Genomic DNA, 12,829 nt, shown 5'->3' on the forward strand with positions numbered 1-12,829 from the left:
CGGTGCCATGAAGACGCAGTTTGAACATTTCAGTCTGAGTCCCGCTTTGTCCAGATGATGTAGAGCCCCTTCCAGGTTGTTCAGATGTTCGGCTGTGTCACGACCTGTGACCAGGATGTCATCTTGGAACACGACGGTTCTAGGACTTCTGTAGACTCTCCATGTTCCTCTGAATTATGGCTGCAGCCGAGCAAATTCCAAAAGGACACCTGTTGTAGATAAACAGTCCTTTATGAGTGTTGATGCACGTAGGTTTCTTCGACGTCTCGACCACGTCAGATCTAGTTTAGTGAATGACTTCCCCCAGGCTAGCATTGCAAACAGGTCATCAGCCTTCTGTAACGGGTATTGATCCCATTTTGAAACTTGGTTGATCATAACCTTGTAGTCTCCAAATATCCTGACAGTGCCATCACTCTTCAACACAGGAACAATGGGGCTGGCCCATTCGTTAAATTCAACCAGTGATATGACCCCTTCACGCTGGTTCTGTCCAGTTCGATTTCGACCTTCTCCCTCATCATGTACAGAGCCACCCGAGCCTTATGATGGATGGGTCTTGCATCTGAGTCCAAGTGGATCTGCACATTGGCTCCCGTGAAATTGCCAATGCCTGGTTCAAACACCAAGGGGAACTTGCTCAGACCTTGAGCACATGGAGTCTCATCCTCCGACAACAAAGCTTTGATGTCGTTCCAATTCCATTTGATTTTTTCTAGCCAATTCCTGCCGAACAGCATTGGACCATTGCCTGGAACAATCCATAACGGTAAATCATGAACCGCACCATCATACGACACCTTGACTACTGCACTGCCAATCACCGTTATCAGTTCTTTAGTGTATGTACGCAACTTGGCATTGACTGGAAGGTCAAAATCGAACTAGACAGACTACAGCATGAGGGGTTCATATCACCAGTCGAATTTAACAAATGGGCCAGCCCCATTGTTCCCGTGTTGAAGAGTGATGGCACTGTCAGGATTTGTGGAGACTACAAGGTTACGATCAACCGAGTTTCTATTTTTCGATGATATCTGCTTTAAGTTTTTGTCCATCGTCATGCATGCCTGGGCAATCGTGATGACCTTGCTCAAATCCAGCCAGTAGCTTATGCAGGATCACCTCGTGGTTGATGCCGATTACAAAGAGTCCTGCAGCATGTTTCCCAACGCATTTTCGAACTTACACGGTCCAGTTAGATGTCTTAGGTCGGCAACAAATTCTGATACATCCTGGCCTTGAGAACGAACGTGCGTGTAGAATCGATAGCTATTCTATTCTACTCTATTCTATTTGAGATGATCACGTACCAGAGCACACAATTCGTCATAGTCCTTGTCCGTTGGACTTGCAGGCAAGAGAAGATTCTTTATGAGTCCATAGATTTTCGGACCGCAAACCGTGAGGCAGACTGCCCTGCGCCTAACTGCGTCAGTGGGTTCATCCATTTTGTTGGCCATGAAGTACTAGTCCAGGCAAGCTACAAAATCTGTCCAGTCCTCTCCCTCCACGACTCTCTCCAGAATTGCAATTTTGCTCATTTTTGCATGCGAAGGTTCTTAAGTTACCTCGTCGCCAAATGTTGTGTATGTAATAACTCGATAGACTGAATACTGTAAACTAACACAGGTACAAACCTGGCTCTGCTTTATTATGGCCCAAAGTGATTACATTACATGATGGCTTGCCTTTTATACCTAGGCCACAAACAAGTGCGCACAGCCCAATGACCTGGTGACTAGTAACCCCAAGCATACATACATGACAGGGTGGGTGTCCTTATCACTTGCAATTTAAAACTTTGGTAAGACAATGAATAATGTCCGACTCCATCTTAACAGATTCCAGTAAGCAGTGTGTTAACACTATCCCTGGGAGTCACACCTTGTGATGCTGAGAACAACATCAGAAGACACTGGAGAAAATGTCTTCTCTGCTGCACTGCGTGTCTCAATCCTAAAGCAACTGGAGAAATTGACCACCAACAATTCATACTCACTGCATTCAACCATTGTCTATATCATCAGATTTATTCCATTTATATAGCGCCTTTAAAGTAGTAAAAACATTCCAAGTCACTTCACAGGAGCGTTATCAGATAAAATTTGACACAGAACTCCATAAGGAGATATTAAAACAGGTGACCAAAAGCTTAGTCAAAAAGGTAGGCTTTAAGAATCATCTTAAAGGAGGAGAGGCTGATAACAATGTTCCCTTTAAACCGCACAGCTGTCTGGAGCTGTCTGGTGGCTCACACGCACGGATTTTTGAATGGGCTGCAAAGCCTCTTAAAGGGGCCCTGCAGTCCCCAAAAAATTAGAGGGAAAATTAGTAGAGAGGTAGAGAAGTGTAAAGAAGAAATTGCAGAGCTTGGGGCCTAGGCTGCTCAAGGCACGGCCACCAATGGTGGAGCAATAAAAATTGGGGATATGCAAGAGGCCAGAATCGGAGGAGCACAGCGACCTCTGAGGGTTGTGGGGCTGGAGGAGGTTACAGAGATAGGGAAGGGTGAGGGCCATGGAGGGATTTTAAGACAAGGATGAGAATTTTAAAATAGAGGTGTTACTGGACCGGAAGCCAATGTACAGGGCACAGGGTAATGGATGAATGGGATTTGGTGTGAGTTAGGACACAGACAGCAGAGTTTTGCATAAGCTCAAGTTTAGGAAGGGTGCAAGGTGGGAGGTTGACCAGGAGAACATTGGAATAGCCAAGTCTTGAGATAATAGAGGCATGGATGAGGATTTCAACAACAGATGTGTTGAGATAGGGGCAAAGCATAGCAACATACAATAAAGGCATTAATAGCACAGGAATGTACATTTTTGTTTGTGAAGATTCAGTTGATTCACAAGTTTCCTGACAAATAGGCCTTTTAGCTAAGGTGTAATTCTATATTTACAATGGATACACAATTAACATGTTTACATTTCAGGAAATCGCAGCTCATTAGCAAGTTACATCAGGGAACCAATTTGATCTGCATTTTAAACCCTGAGGTTAAGAAAATTAACCCCCTTTGAACTCTGAATCAAAATCCTCTTCTTTGAATTCTAAGAATGAAATGATCAAATCCAAACATTTATGACATTTGTTTATCAATACAAATTGTATAAATGCTTGGTATATAAATAATATAGCTTGTTTTCCCTCCTTTGCTCCCTTCCTCTCCTGAAGGTGTTGCGCTGATACTCCCAAAGCAAGCGCTCCACTTGGAACTCCTTCACGGCAAATGAACCAAAGGTGGGCAGCGGAAATGTTACAAGGACTTCACTGATAAAGTGCAACATCCCCACTGACACCTGGGAGTCCCTGGCCAAAGACCGCCCTAAGTGGAGGAAGTGCATCCAGGAGGGCGCTGAGCTCCTTGAGTTTCATCGCCGAGAGCATGTAGAAATCAAGCGCAGGCAGCGGAAAGAGCATGCGGCAAACCTGTCCCACCCACCCTTTCCCTCAACGATTGTCTGTCCCACCTTTGACAGAGACTGCGGTTCTCGTATTGGACTGTTCAGCTACCTAAGGACTCATGTAAAGAGTGGAAGCAAGTCTTCCTCGATTCTGAGGGACTGCCTATGATGACAGGATGACATAGGAACTGGAATAGGTCATTTAGCCCCTTGAGCCTGATCTGTCAGTCTACTAGATCATGGCTGATCTGTACCTCAACTCCATCTGCCACCTTTACTTTATCCCTTGATACCCTTACCTAACAAAAATCTATCGATCTTAGTTTTAAACATTTCAATTGGCCCAACATTCACAGCCACTGTGCGTTCCAGATTTCACTCCCCTTTGTGTGACAAAATACGTTCTGAGTCCACTCCTGAATGGAACAGCTCTCATTTTAAGTTTATGCCCCCTTGTACTGGATTCCTCCATCAGAGGAAATAATTTACCTGTATCCACCCTGTTATATATGTGGACTTGTATTTATTCTGTACAGCAACCAGCGGGCTCATCCTCGGGAGTCCCAAGGGATCCCATAATCCCTTGGGAGCACAGGTATTTAAGGAGGCTTCACATGTTGGAGCGGCACTCTGGAGACCTGCAATAAAAGACTAAGGTCACATTTTACTTTGAGCTCACAGTGTTTAATCTGACTCTTTCTCCATAGACAACAACTGGCGGTGAGATACTGATAGCGAAACCAAAGATGCAGAGAACAGTGGGCATCCTGGAGAAATTTTCAGAGGGAGATGATTGGGAAACCTTCGTGGAGCGACTCGACCAATAATTCGTGGCCAACGAGCTAGATGGGGAAGAGAGCGCTGCCAAATGAAGGGCGATCCTCTCACCGTCTATGGGGCACCAACGTATGGCCTCATGAAGAATCTGCTCACTCCAGCAAAACCCACGGAGAAATCGTATGACGATTTGTGCACACTGGTCCGGGAGCATTTGAACTCAAAGGAAAGCGTTCTGATGGCGATGTACCGGTTCTACACCTACAAAAGGTCTGAAGGCCAGGAAATGGCGAGTTATGTCGCCGAGCTAAGATGCCTTGCAGGACATTGTGAATTTGAAGGACATTTGGAGCACATGCTCAGAGACTTTTTCATACTTGGCATTAGCCACAAAACCATACTTTGCAAACTTTTGACTGCAGAGACCCCAACCTTGAGTGAGGCCATAGCGATAGCCCAGGCGTTCATTGCCACCAGTGACGATATGAAGCAAATCTCTCAGCACACAAGTGCTGCTACAAGTACTGTGAACAAAGTGATGTTTTTTTCGAATCGTAACGTACAGGGCAGGTCACACATACCTGCAGCTGCACATCTGCAGATGACTGAGAATCTGCCAGCAAGGGTGATGAATGCAAGGCCATTAACAGCTTGTTGGCGCTGCGGGGGTGATCATCGTTTCCATTCATGCCGATTCAAAAGAGTACATTTGTAAGGGCTGTGGAACAATGGGACACCTCCAACAAGTGTGCAGGCGAGCTGCTAAGCCTGTTAAAACTGCAAACCACCATGTTGTAGAGGAGGACAGATCCACGGAGGATCACGACCAACCAGAGCCTGAGAGAGGAGGCAGAGGTACATGGGGTGCACATATTCACCATGAATTGTCCCCCGATAATGCTGAATGTTGAACTAAATGGACTCCCGGTGTCAATGGAGCTGGACACGGGGGCAAGCCAGTCCATCATGGGCAAAAAGACTTTCGAAAGGTTGTGGTGCAACAAGGCTCAAGGCCAGTCTTAACTCCATTTCGCATGAAACTAAGAACTTACACGAAAGAACTGATTCCTATAATCGGCAGTGCTACCGTAAAGGTCTCCTACGATGGAGCGGTGCACAAGCTACCACTCTGATTGGTACCAGGCAATGGTCCCACGCTGCTCGTTAGGAGCTGGCTGGGAAATATATGCTGGAACTGGGACGACGTCCGAATGCTATCGCCCGCTGACGACACTTTGTGTGCCCAGGTCTTAAACAAATTTCCTTCGCTGTTTGAACCAGGCATCGGAAATTTCCAAGGAGCAAAAGTGCAGATCCACCTAATTCTGGGAACGTGACCCATCCATCACATGATGAGAGAAAGGGTAGAGTTCGAGCTAGACTGGCTGCAAAGAGAGGGCATCATTTCACCGATCGAGTTCAGCGAGTGGGCCAGTCCAATTGTCCCAGTCCTCAACAGAGATGGCACCGTCAGAATTTGTGACGATTACAAAGCAACTATCAATCATTTCTTTCTGCAGGACCAATACCCACTACCAAAGGCTGACGACGTCTTTGCAACACTGGCGGGAGGAAAGAAGTTCATGAAGCTGGATCTGACTTCAGCCTACATGATGCAGGAACTGGAGGAATCATCGAAGGCCCTCACCTGCATCAACACGCACAAAGGTCTTTTTGTTTATAACAGATGCCTGGTTGGAAACCGATCAGCGGCGGCGATATTTCAGACAAACATGGAAAGTTTACTGAAGTCGGTCCCGCACACCGTGGTCTTCCAGGACGACATCTTGGTCACAGGTTGGAACACAGTAGAGCAGCTGCAGAACTTGGAGGAGGTTCTTAGTCGACTCATTGTGTGGGGCTCAGGCTAAAACGCTTGAAATGCATTTTCCTGGTGCCTGAAGTGGAGTTCTTGGGAAGGTGGATTGCGGCGGATGGCATCAGGCCCACCAACGCGAAGACGGAGGCAATCGAGAACGAACCGAGGCCATAGAACGAGATGGAGCTGCGGTCGTTTCTGGGACTCTTGAACTACTTTGGTAACTTCTTACCAGGTCTCAGCACACTGCTAGAACCACTGCATGTCTTACTACGAAAATGGAGCGAATGGGTTTGGGGCAAAAGCCAAGAAAATTCCTTTGTAAAAGTGAGAAAATTGTTATGCTCAAACAAATTGCTTGTGTTGTATGATCCATGTAAGCGTTTGGTACTAGCATGTGATGCGTCGTCATATGGCGTCGGTTGTTTATTGCAACAAGCTAATGATTTCAGGAAACTGCAATTGGTTGCTTATGCATCCAGGAGTCTGTCTAAGGCTGAGAGAGCCGACAGCATGATTGAAAAAGAAGGGTTAGCGTGTGCCTATGGGATAAAAAAAATGCATCAATATCTGTTTGGGCTAAAATTCGAATTGGAAACTGACCATAAGCCACTTATATCCCTGTTTTCCGAGAGTAAAGGGATAAATATCAACGGATCGGCCCGCATCCAGAGATGTTATCCGCATACAACGATGCCATCCGCCACAGGCCAGGCACAGAAAACTGCACCGATGCTCTCAGTAGGCTGCCATTGCCCACCACGGGGATGGAAATGGCGCAGCCCGCAGATCTTGCCATGGTTATGGAAGCATTTGAGAGTGAGCAATCATCCATCACTGCCCGGCAGACCAAAACCGCTAGTCAAAAGCTGTGTGCTTCATGGGAGCTGGTCCAGTGTCCCAGTGGAAATGCAGGAAGAGCTAAAGCGATTCCAGCGACGCAAAGATGAATTGTCTATACAGGCAGACTGCCTTCTGTGGGGCAATCGAGAAGTGGTCCCCAAGAAGGGCAGAGACACCTTCATCAATAACCTCCACAGTACCCACCCAGGCATCGTAATGATGAAAGCGATAGCCAGATCCCACGTGTGGTGGCCCGGTATTGATGCGGATTTAGATTCCTGCATTCACAGATGTAATATATGCTCGCAGTTAAGCAATGTACCCAGGGAGGTGCCGCTAAGTTTATGGTCTTGGCCCTCCAAACCGTGGTCTCGGGTACATGTTGACTATGCTGTCCCGTTCTTGGGTAAAATGTTCCTTGTGGTTGTAGACGCGTACGCCAAGTGGATTGAATATGAGATAATGTCGGCTAGCACGTCTGCTACCACTACTGAAAGCCTGCGGGCCATGTTTGCCACTCACGGCTTACCCGATGTCCTGGTGAGCGACAACGGACCATGTTTTATCAGTGCTGAGTTCAAAGAATTCATGACCCGTAACGGGATCAAACATATCACATCTGCCCCATTTAAACCAGCGTCCAATGGTCAGGCAGAGAGAGCAGTGCAAACCATCAAGAAAGGCTTGAAGAGGGTAACTGAAGGCTCACTGCAGACTCACCTATCCCGAGTCCTGCTTAGATACTGCACGAGACCACACTCGCTCACTGGGATCCCACCTGCTGAACTGCTCATGAAAAGAGCACTTCAGACAAGGCTCTCATTAGTTCACCCTGATCTACATGAACAGGTAGAGAGCAGGCGGCTTCAACAAAGTACATACCACGATAGCGCAAATGTGTCACGCGAGATCGAAATTAATGATCTTGTATTTGTATTGAATTATGGACAAGGTCCCAAGTGGCTTCCCGGCCCTGTCGTGGCCAAAGAGGGGAGCAGGGTGTTTCGGGTCAAACTTTCAAATGGACTTATTCACCGGAAACACTTGGACCAAATAAAACTCAGATTCACGGACTATCCTGTGCAACCCACCTTGGACCCTACTTTTTTGATCCCCCAACACACACACCAGTGGCAACCGGCACCACGGTTAGCCACAAAGCAGAACCCATCATCCACAGCAGCCCAGCAGGACCCAACACACCAAGCAGCCCAGCAGGGCCAGCTGCACAGCAGCCCAGCGAGGGCCCAACAAATGATTCAACAACACCAGTTTTCACACCGAGACGATCAACCAGGGCAAGAAGGGCCCCTGATCGACTCACATTGTAAATCGTTGCACTATTGACTTTGGGGGTGGGGAGAGTGTTGTTATATATGTAAACTTGTATTTACTCTGTACAGCCACCAGAGGGCTCATCCCCTGGAGTCTCAAGGGATCTCATAATCCCTTGGGAGCACAGGTATTTAAGGAGGCCTCACAAGTTGGAGAGGCACTCTGGAGACCTGCAATAAAAGACTAAGGTCACACTTTACTTTGAGCTCACAGTGTTCAGTCTTTCTCCATACATAACAAAACCCATAAAAGTAAATGATGATATTATTTCTGGTGTCGATAAGACTCTCCATTCCCTGCGGTGCCCAGCGATCGCGGGAGGTCTCGAGTGTATCGCTGGGCACTGCCCGCTCCTACCCAGGGAGGCTGGTGTGCAAACACTCGCAATCCAATGGGTTTTCCAGAAGCTTCTACATGTGCCCGAGCCGGACGGGATCATTGTCTCAGTGATGCGGATCGAAACGTGGACCTAAACCAGTTAATATGTACTGTGGGACATTAGGTCACACTGACTGTTGGGTCTTGTTAGTGGTGTCCTTTCCTTTGTGGGGAGGGCCCCTTATAGATGGTCAGTATGGGACTGAGCTTCACCCACTGCCCCTAACCCGTAGTCTGCAAAACACCACAAGCTCTCGTGCCCCCGCTGATAACTTCCTCTTCTTTCGTATGGGAGGAGCAAAGACAATCAAATGTCAGTATTTAAGTCCGATATCCAGGGCAAAACTTCCGGTATAACAGCGTGGAGATCTTGTAGGCTGCCTGCCAATTTCCTCGGAGGGCAGTGCCCAACGATGTGTTCCAAGGTGCGATTAGGAGCTCCACAGTCGCCTGATGGGGGATTCTCCACCTATATAGAGGGTGGAGCACCGACCATGACTGATCTGAGGAGGTCGAAGGTTGTCCACTGTTTGCGAGGAAGATTTGATAACTAACAGGACATCATGAGGGGGAAAGAGTCTGTCCAAACTAAAAGCCCAAAGTACAGCAAAGTAACTCTGATTCTAAGTGTCGTGTTTTGTGCAGACTGATACATGGTGCGATGGGCATTGGAGTCTGTCACATTAGTACAACAACAACTTATCATCATATCACACCTTTAATGCAGATTCACATCCTAAGGTGCTTCACACAGGTGCAATGAGAGAAGAATGGATGTTGAAGCAAAGACGGAGATATTAGGAAGGGAGCCAGAAACTTGGTCAAAGGCCTGGGTTCTAAGCAGGGTCTTAAAGGAGGAGAGCGTGATGTAGGGGTTTAGGGAGGGAATTCAAGGGGGTGGGGCTTATTTGGCTGAAGGCACGGCCACCAATGGTGGGGTGAAGGAAGGAGAGAATGCACAAATGGCCAGTGCTGCGGGAACTTGAGTTCTGAGCGGGGGGGGGAGAAATAGGAAGTGATCTTCTGAGGTTGGGATATGAGAGAGTTCTGCTGTACCTGCTCTGGGAGTGTTTGATGGGACAGTGCAGAGGGAGCTTTACTCTGTATCTAACCCTTGCTGTACCTGTCCCGGGAGTGATTGATGGGACAGTGTAAAAACATAAGAACTTAATAAAAAGGAGCAGGAGTAGGCAATTTGGTCCTTCGAGCCTGCTCCGCCATTCAATAAGATTATGGCTGATCTGCTCAGCTTCACTTCCCTACCCACTCCCCATGACCTTTTATTCCCTTATTGCTCAAAAATCTGTTTATCTCCGTCTTAAATATATTCAATAACCCAGCCTCCACAGCTCTCTGGGTCAGGGAATTACATAGATTTACAACCCTCTGAGAGAAGAAGTTCTTCCTCATCTCAGTTCTAAATGGGCGGCTACTTATTCTAAGACTACGTCCCCTAATTTTAGTTTTCCCTATGAGTAATATCCTCTCTGCATCCACCTTGTCTAGCTCCCTCATTATCTTGTATGTTTTGATAATATCACCTCTCATTCTTCTGAACTCCAATGTGTATAGGTCCAACCTACTCAACCTTTCATCATAAGTCAACACCCTCATCTCCAGAATCAACCTAGTGAACCTTCTCTGAACAGCCTCCAATGTAAGTATATCCTTCCTTAAATACGGAGACCAAAACTGTACGCAGTACTCCAGGTGTGGCCTCACCAATACCCTATACAGTTGTAGCAGGATTTCTCTGCTTTTATACTCTATCCCCCTTGCAATAAAGGCCAATATTCCATTTGCCTTCCTGATTACTTGCTGTACCTGCATACTAACTTTTTGTGTTTCATGATGAAGGACCCCCAGGTCCCTCTGTACTGTAGCACTATGCAATTTTTCTCCATTTAAATTATAATTTGCTTTTTTATTATTTCTGTCAAAGAGGATAACCTCACAATTTGCCACATTATCCTCCTTCTGCCAAATTCTTGCCCACTCACTTAGCCTGTCTGCATCCCTTTCAGATTTGTTGTGTCCTCATCACAATTTGCTTTTCCACCCATCTTTGTATCATTAGCAACCTTGGCTACATTACACTCGGTCCCTTCATCCAAGTCATTAACATAGATTGTAAATAGTTGAAGACCTAGCACCGATCCCCACTAGTCACTGTTTGCCAACCGGAAAATTACCCATTTATCTCGACTCTCTGTTTTCTGTTCGTTAACCAATCCTCTATCCATGCTAATATATTACCCCCAACCCCGTGAGCTTTTATCTTGTGCAGTAACCTCTTATGTGGCATCTTGTCAAATGCCTTCTGGAAATCCAAATACACCACATCCACTGGTTTCCCCTTATCCACCCTGCTCGTTACATCCTCAAAGAACTCCAGCAAATTTGTCGAACATGATTTCCCTTTCATAAAACCATGCTGCCTCTATTTGATTGAATCCTACTTTTCCAAATGTCTCGCTACTGCTTCCTTAATAATGGACTCCAGCATTTTCCCAATGCCTGATGTTGGGTTACCTGGTCTATAGTTTCCTGCTTTTTGTCTGCCTCCTGTTTAAATATGGGCGTTACATTTACGGTTCTCCTATCCACGGGAACCTCCCCAGAATCCAGGCAATTTTGGTAGATTACAACCAATGCATGCATTATTTCTGCAGCCACTTCTTACAAGACCCGAGGATGCAAGCCATCAGGTCCAGGGGACTTGTCTGCCTTTAGTCCCATTATTTTACCGAGTACTACTTCATTAGTGATAGTGATAATATTAAGTTCCTCTATCACGATAGCCCCTTGATTATCCACTATTGGGATGTTTTTAGTGTCTTCCACCGCAAAGACCAATACAAAATATTTGTTCAACGTCTCTGCCATTTCCCTGTGTTCCATTATTAATTCCCCAGTCTCATCCTGCAAGGGACCAACATTTTTACTTTAGCCACTCTTTTCCTTTTTATGTACCTGTAGAAATTCTTACTATCTTTTTTTATATCTTGTGCTAGTTTACTTTCATAATCTATCTTCCCTCTTTTAATCATGAAAAGAGCACTTAAGACATGAACAGGTAGAGAGTAGGCGGCTTCAATAAAGTGCATACCATGATAACGCAAATGTGTCTTGCGAGATTGAGAACAATGATCCTGTATTTGTATTAAATTATGGATAGGATCCCAAGTGGCTTCCTAGCATTGATGTGGCCAGAGGGGAGCAGGGTGTTTCGGGTCAAACTTTCAAATGGACTCATTCACCGGAAACACTTGGACCAAATCAAACTAAGATTCATGGACTATCCTGAGCAACCTACCTTGGACACTACCTTTTTTGATCCCCCAACATTCACACCAGTGGCAACTGGTACCACGGTTGACCACGAAGCAGAACCCATCATCCACAGCAGCCCTGCAGGGCTCAACACACCAGGTAGCCCATCAAGGCCAGCTGCACAGCAGATTGATTCAACAAAGCAGCTTTCACACTGAGACGATCAACAGGGCAAGAAGGGCCCCAGATCGACTCACATTGTAAATAGTTACACTATTGACTTTGGGGGCGGGGGGGGTGTGTTGTTTTATATGTGGACTTGTATTTACTCTGTACAGCCACCAGAGGGCTCATCCCCTGGAGTCCCAAGGGATCCCATAATTCCTTGGGAGCACAGGTATTTAAGGAGACTTCACAGGTTGGAGAGGCACTCTGGAGACCTGCAATAAAAGACTTCGGTCACACTTTACTTTGAGCTCACTGTGTTCAGTCTGACTCTGTCTCCATACACAACACACCCTTACCAAAACTCTATCATTTTATGCACCTTGTTTAGATCGCCCCTCAATCTTCTAAACTCAAAGGAATACAAACTGAGTTAGGGCTGGATTTCCGGCTTGCTGCTGCCTCTGTTTTTGCCCCAGAGGGGCGGCAATGTCGGTGGTGAGCTCTTCCGGTCGGACAGCCAGCTTCCAGTGCCTCGCTGGGACTTCCAGTGCTGGTTTCGGTGGGGCGTGGAGCATTTCCACCTGGAAGAGGCGAGCCAGTGTGCAACGCCCCTGGTTGCGACACCGGCTCGATTTTTGGCTCCCGACTGATCCATTGAGCGACCTGAAGCCCTCTGAAAGTGGGTGGCCCAAGCTGTAATGGCTGCAGTGAGGTAAATAATCTCCACCTCAGGTCAGTGTGATTGTTTTGTGATTTATGTTGTGGTGGTGTGGGCTACGTATTGGGAATGTTTTTAGTTTTTTTTCCCCCAGATTTTTCTTTTCTC

At 46.6% G+C, this 12,829-nt stretch overlaps 1 protein-coding gene across 1 annotated transcript in view; it reads right to left on the reverse strand.

Moving 5' to 3' along the window:
• Positions 1 to 12,829, reverse strand: part of smtlb (somatolactin beta) — an 80,110-nt gene that overhangs the window by 51,608 nt on the left and 15,673 nt on the right. The window lies entirely within an intron of this gene.

The sequence above is a fragment of the Pristiophorus japonicus genome, chromosome 11 (genome assembly GCF_044704955.1).
Source record: "Pristiophorus japonicus isolate sPriJap1 chromosome 11, sPriJap1.hap1, whole genome shotgun sequence".
NCBI lineage: Eukaryota > Metazoa > Chordata > Chondrichthyes > Pristiophoridae > Pristiophorus > Pristiophorus japonicus.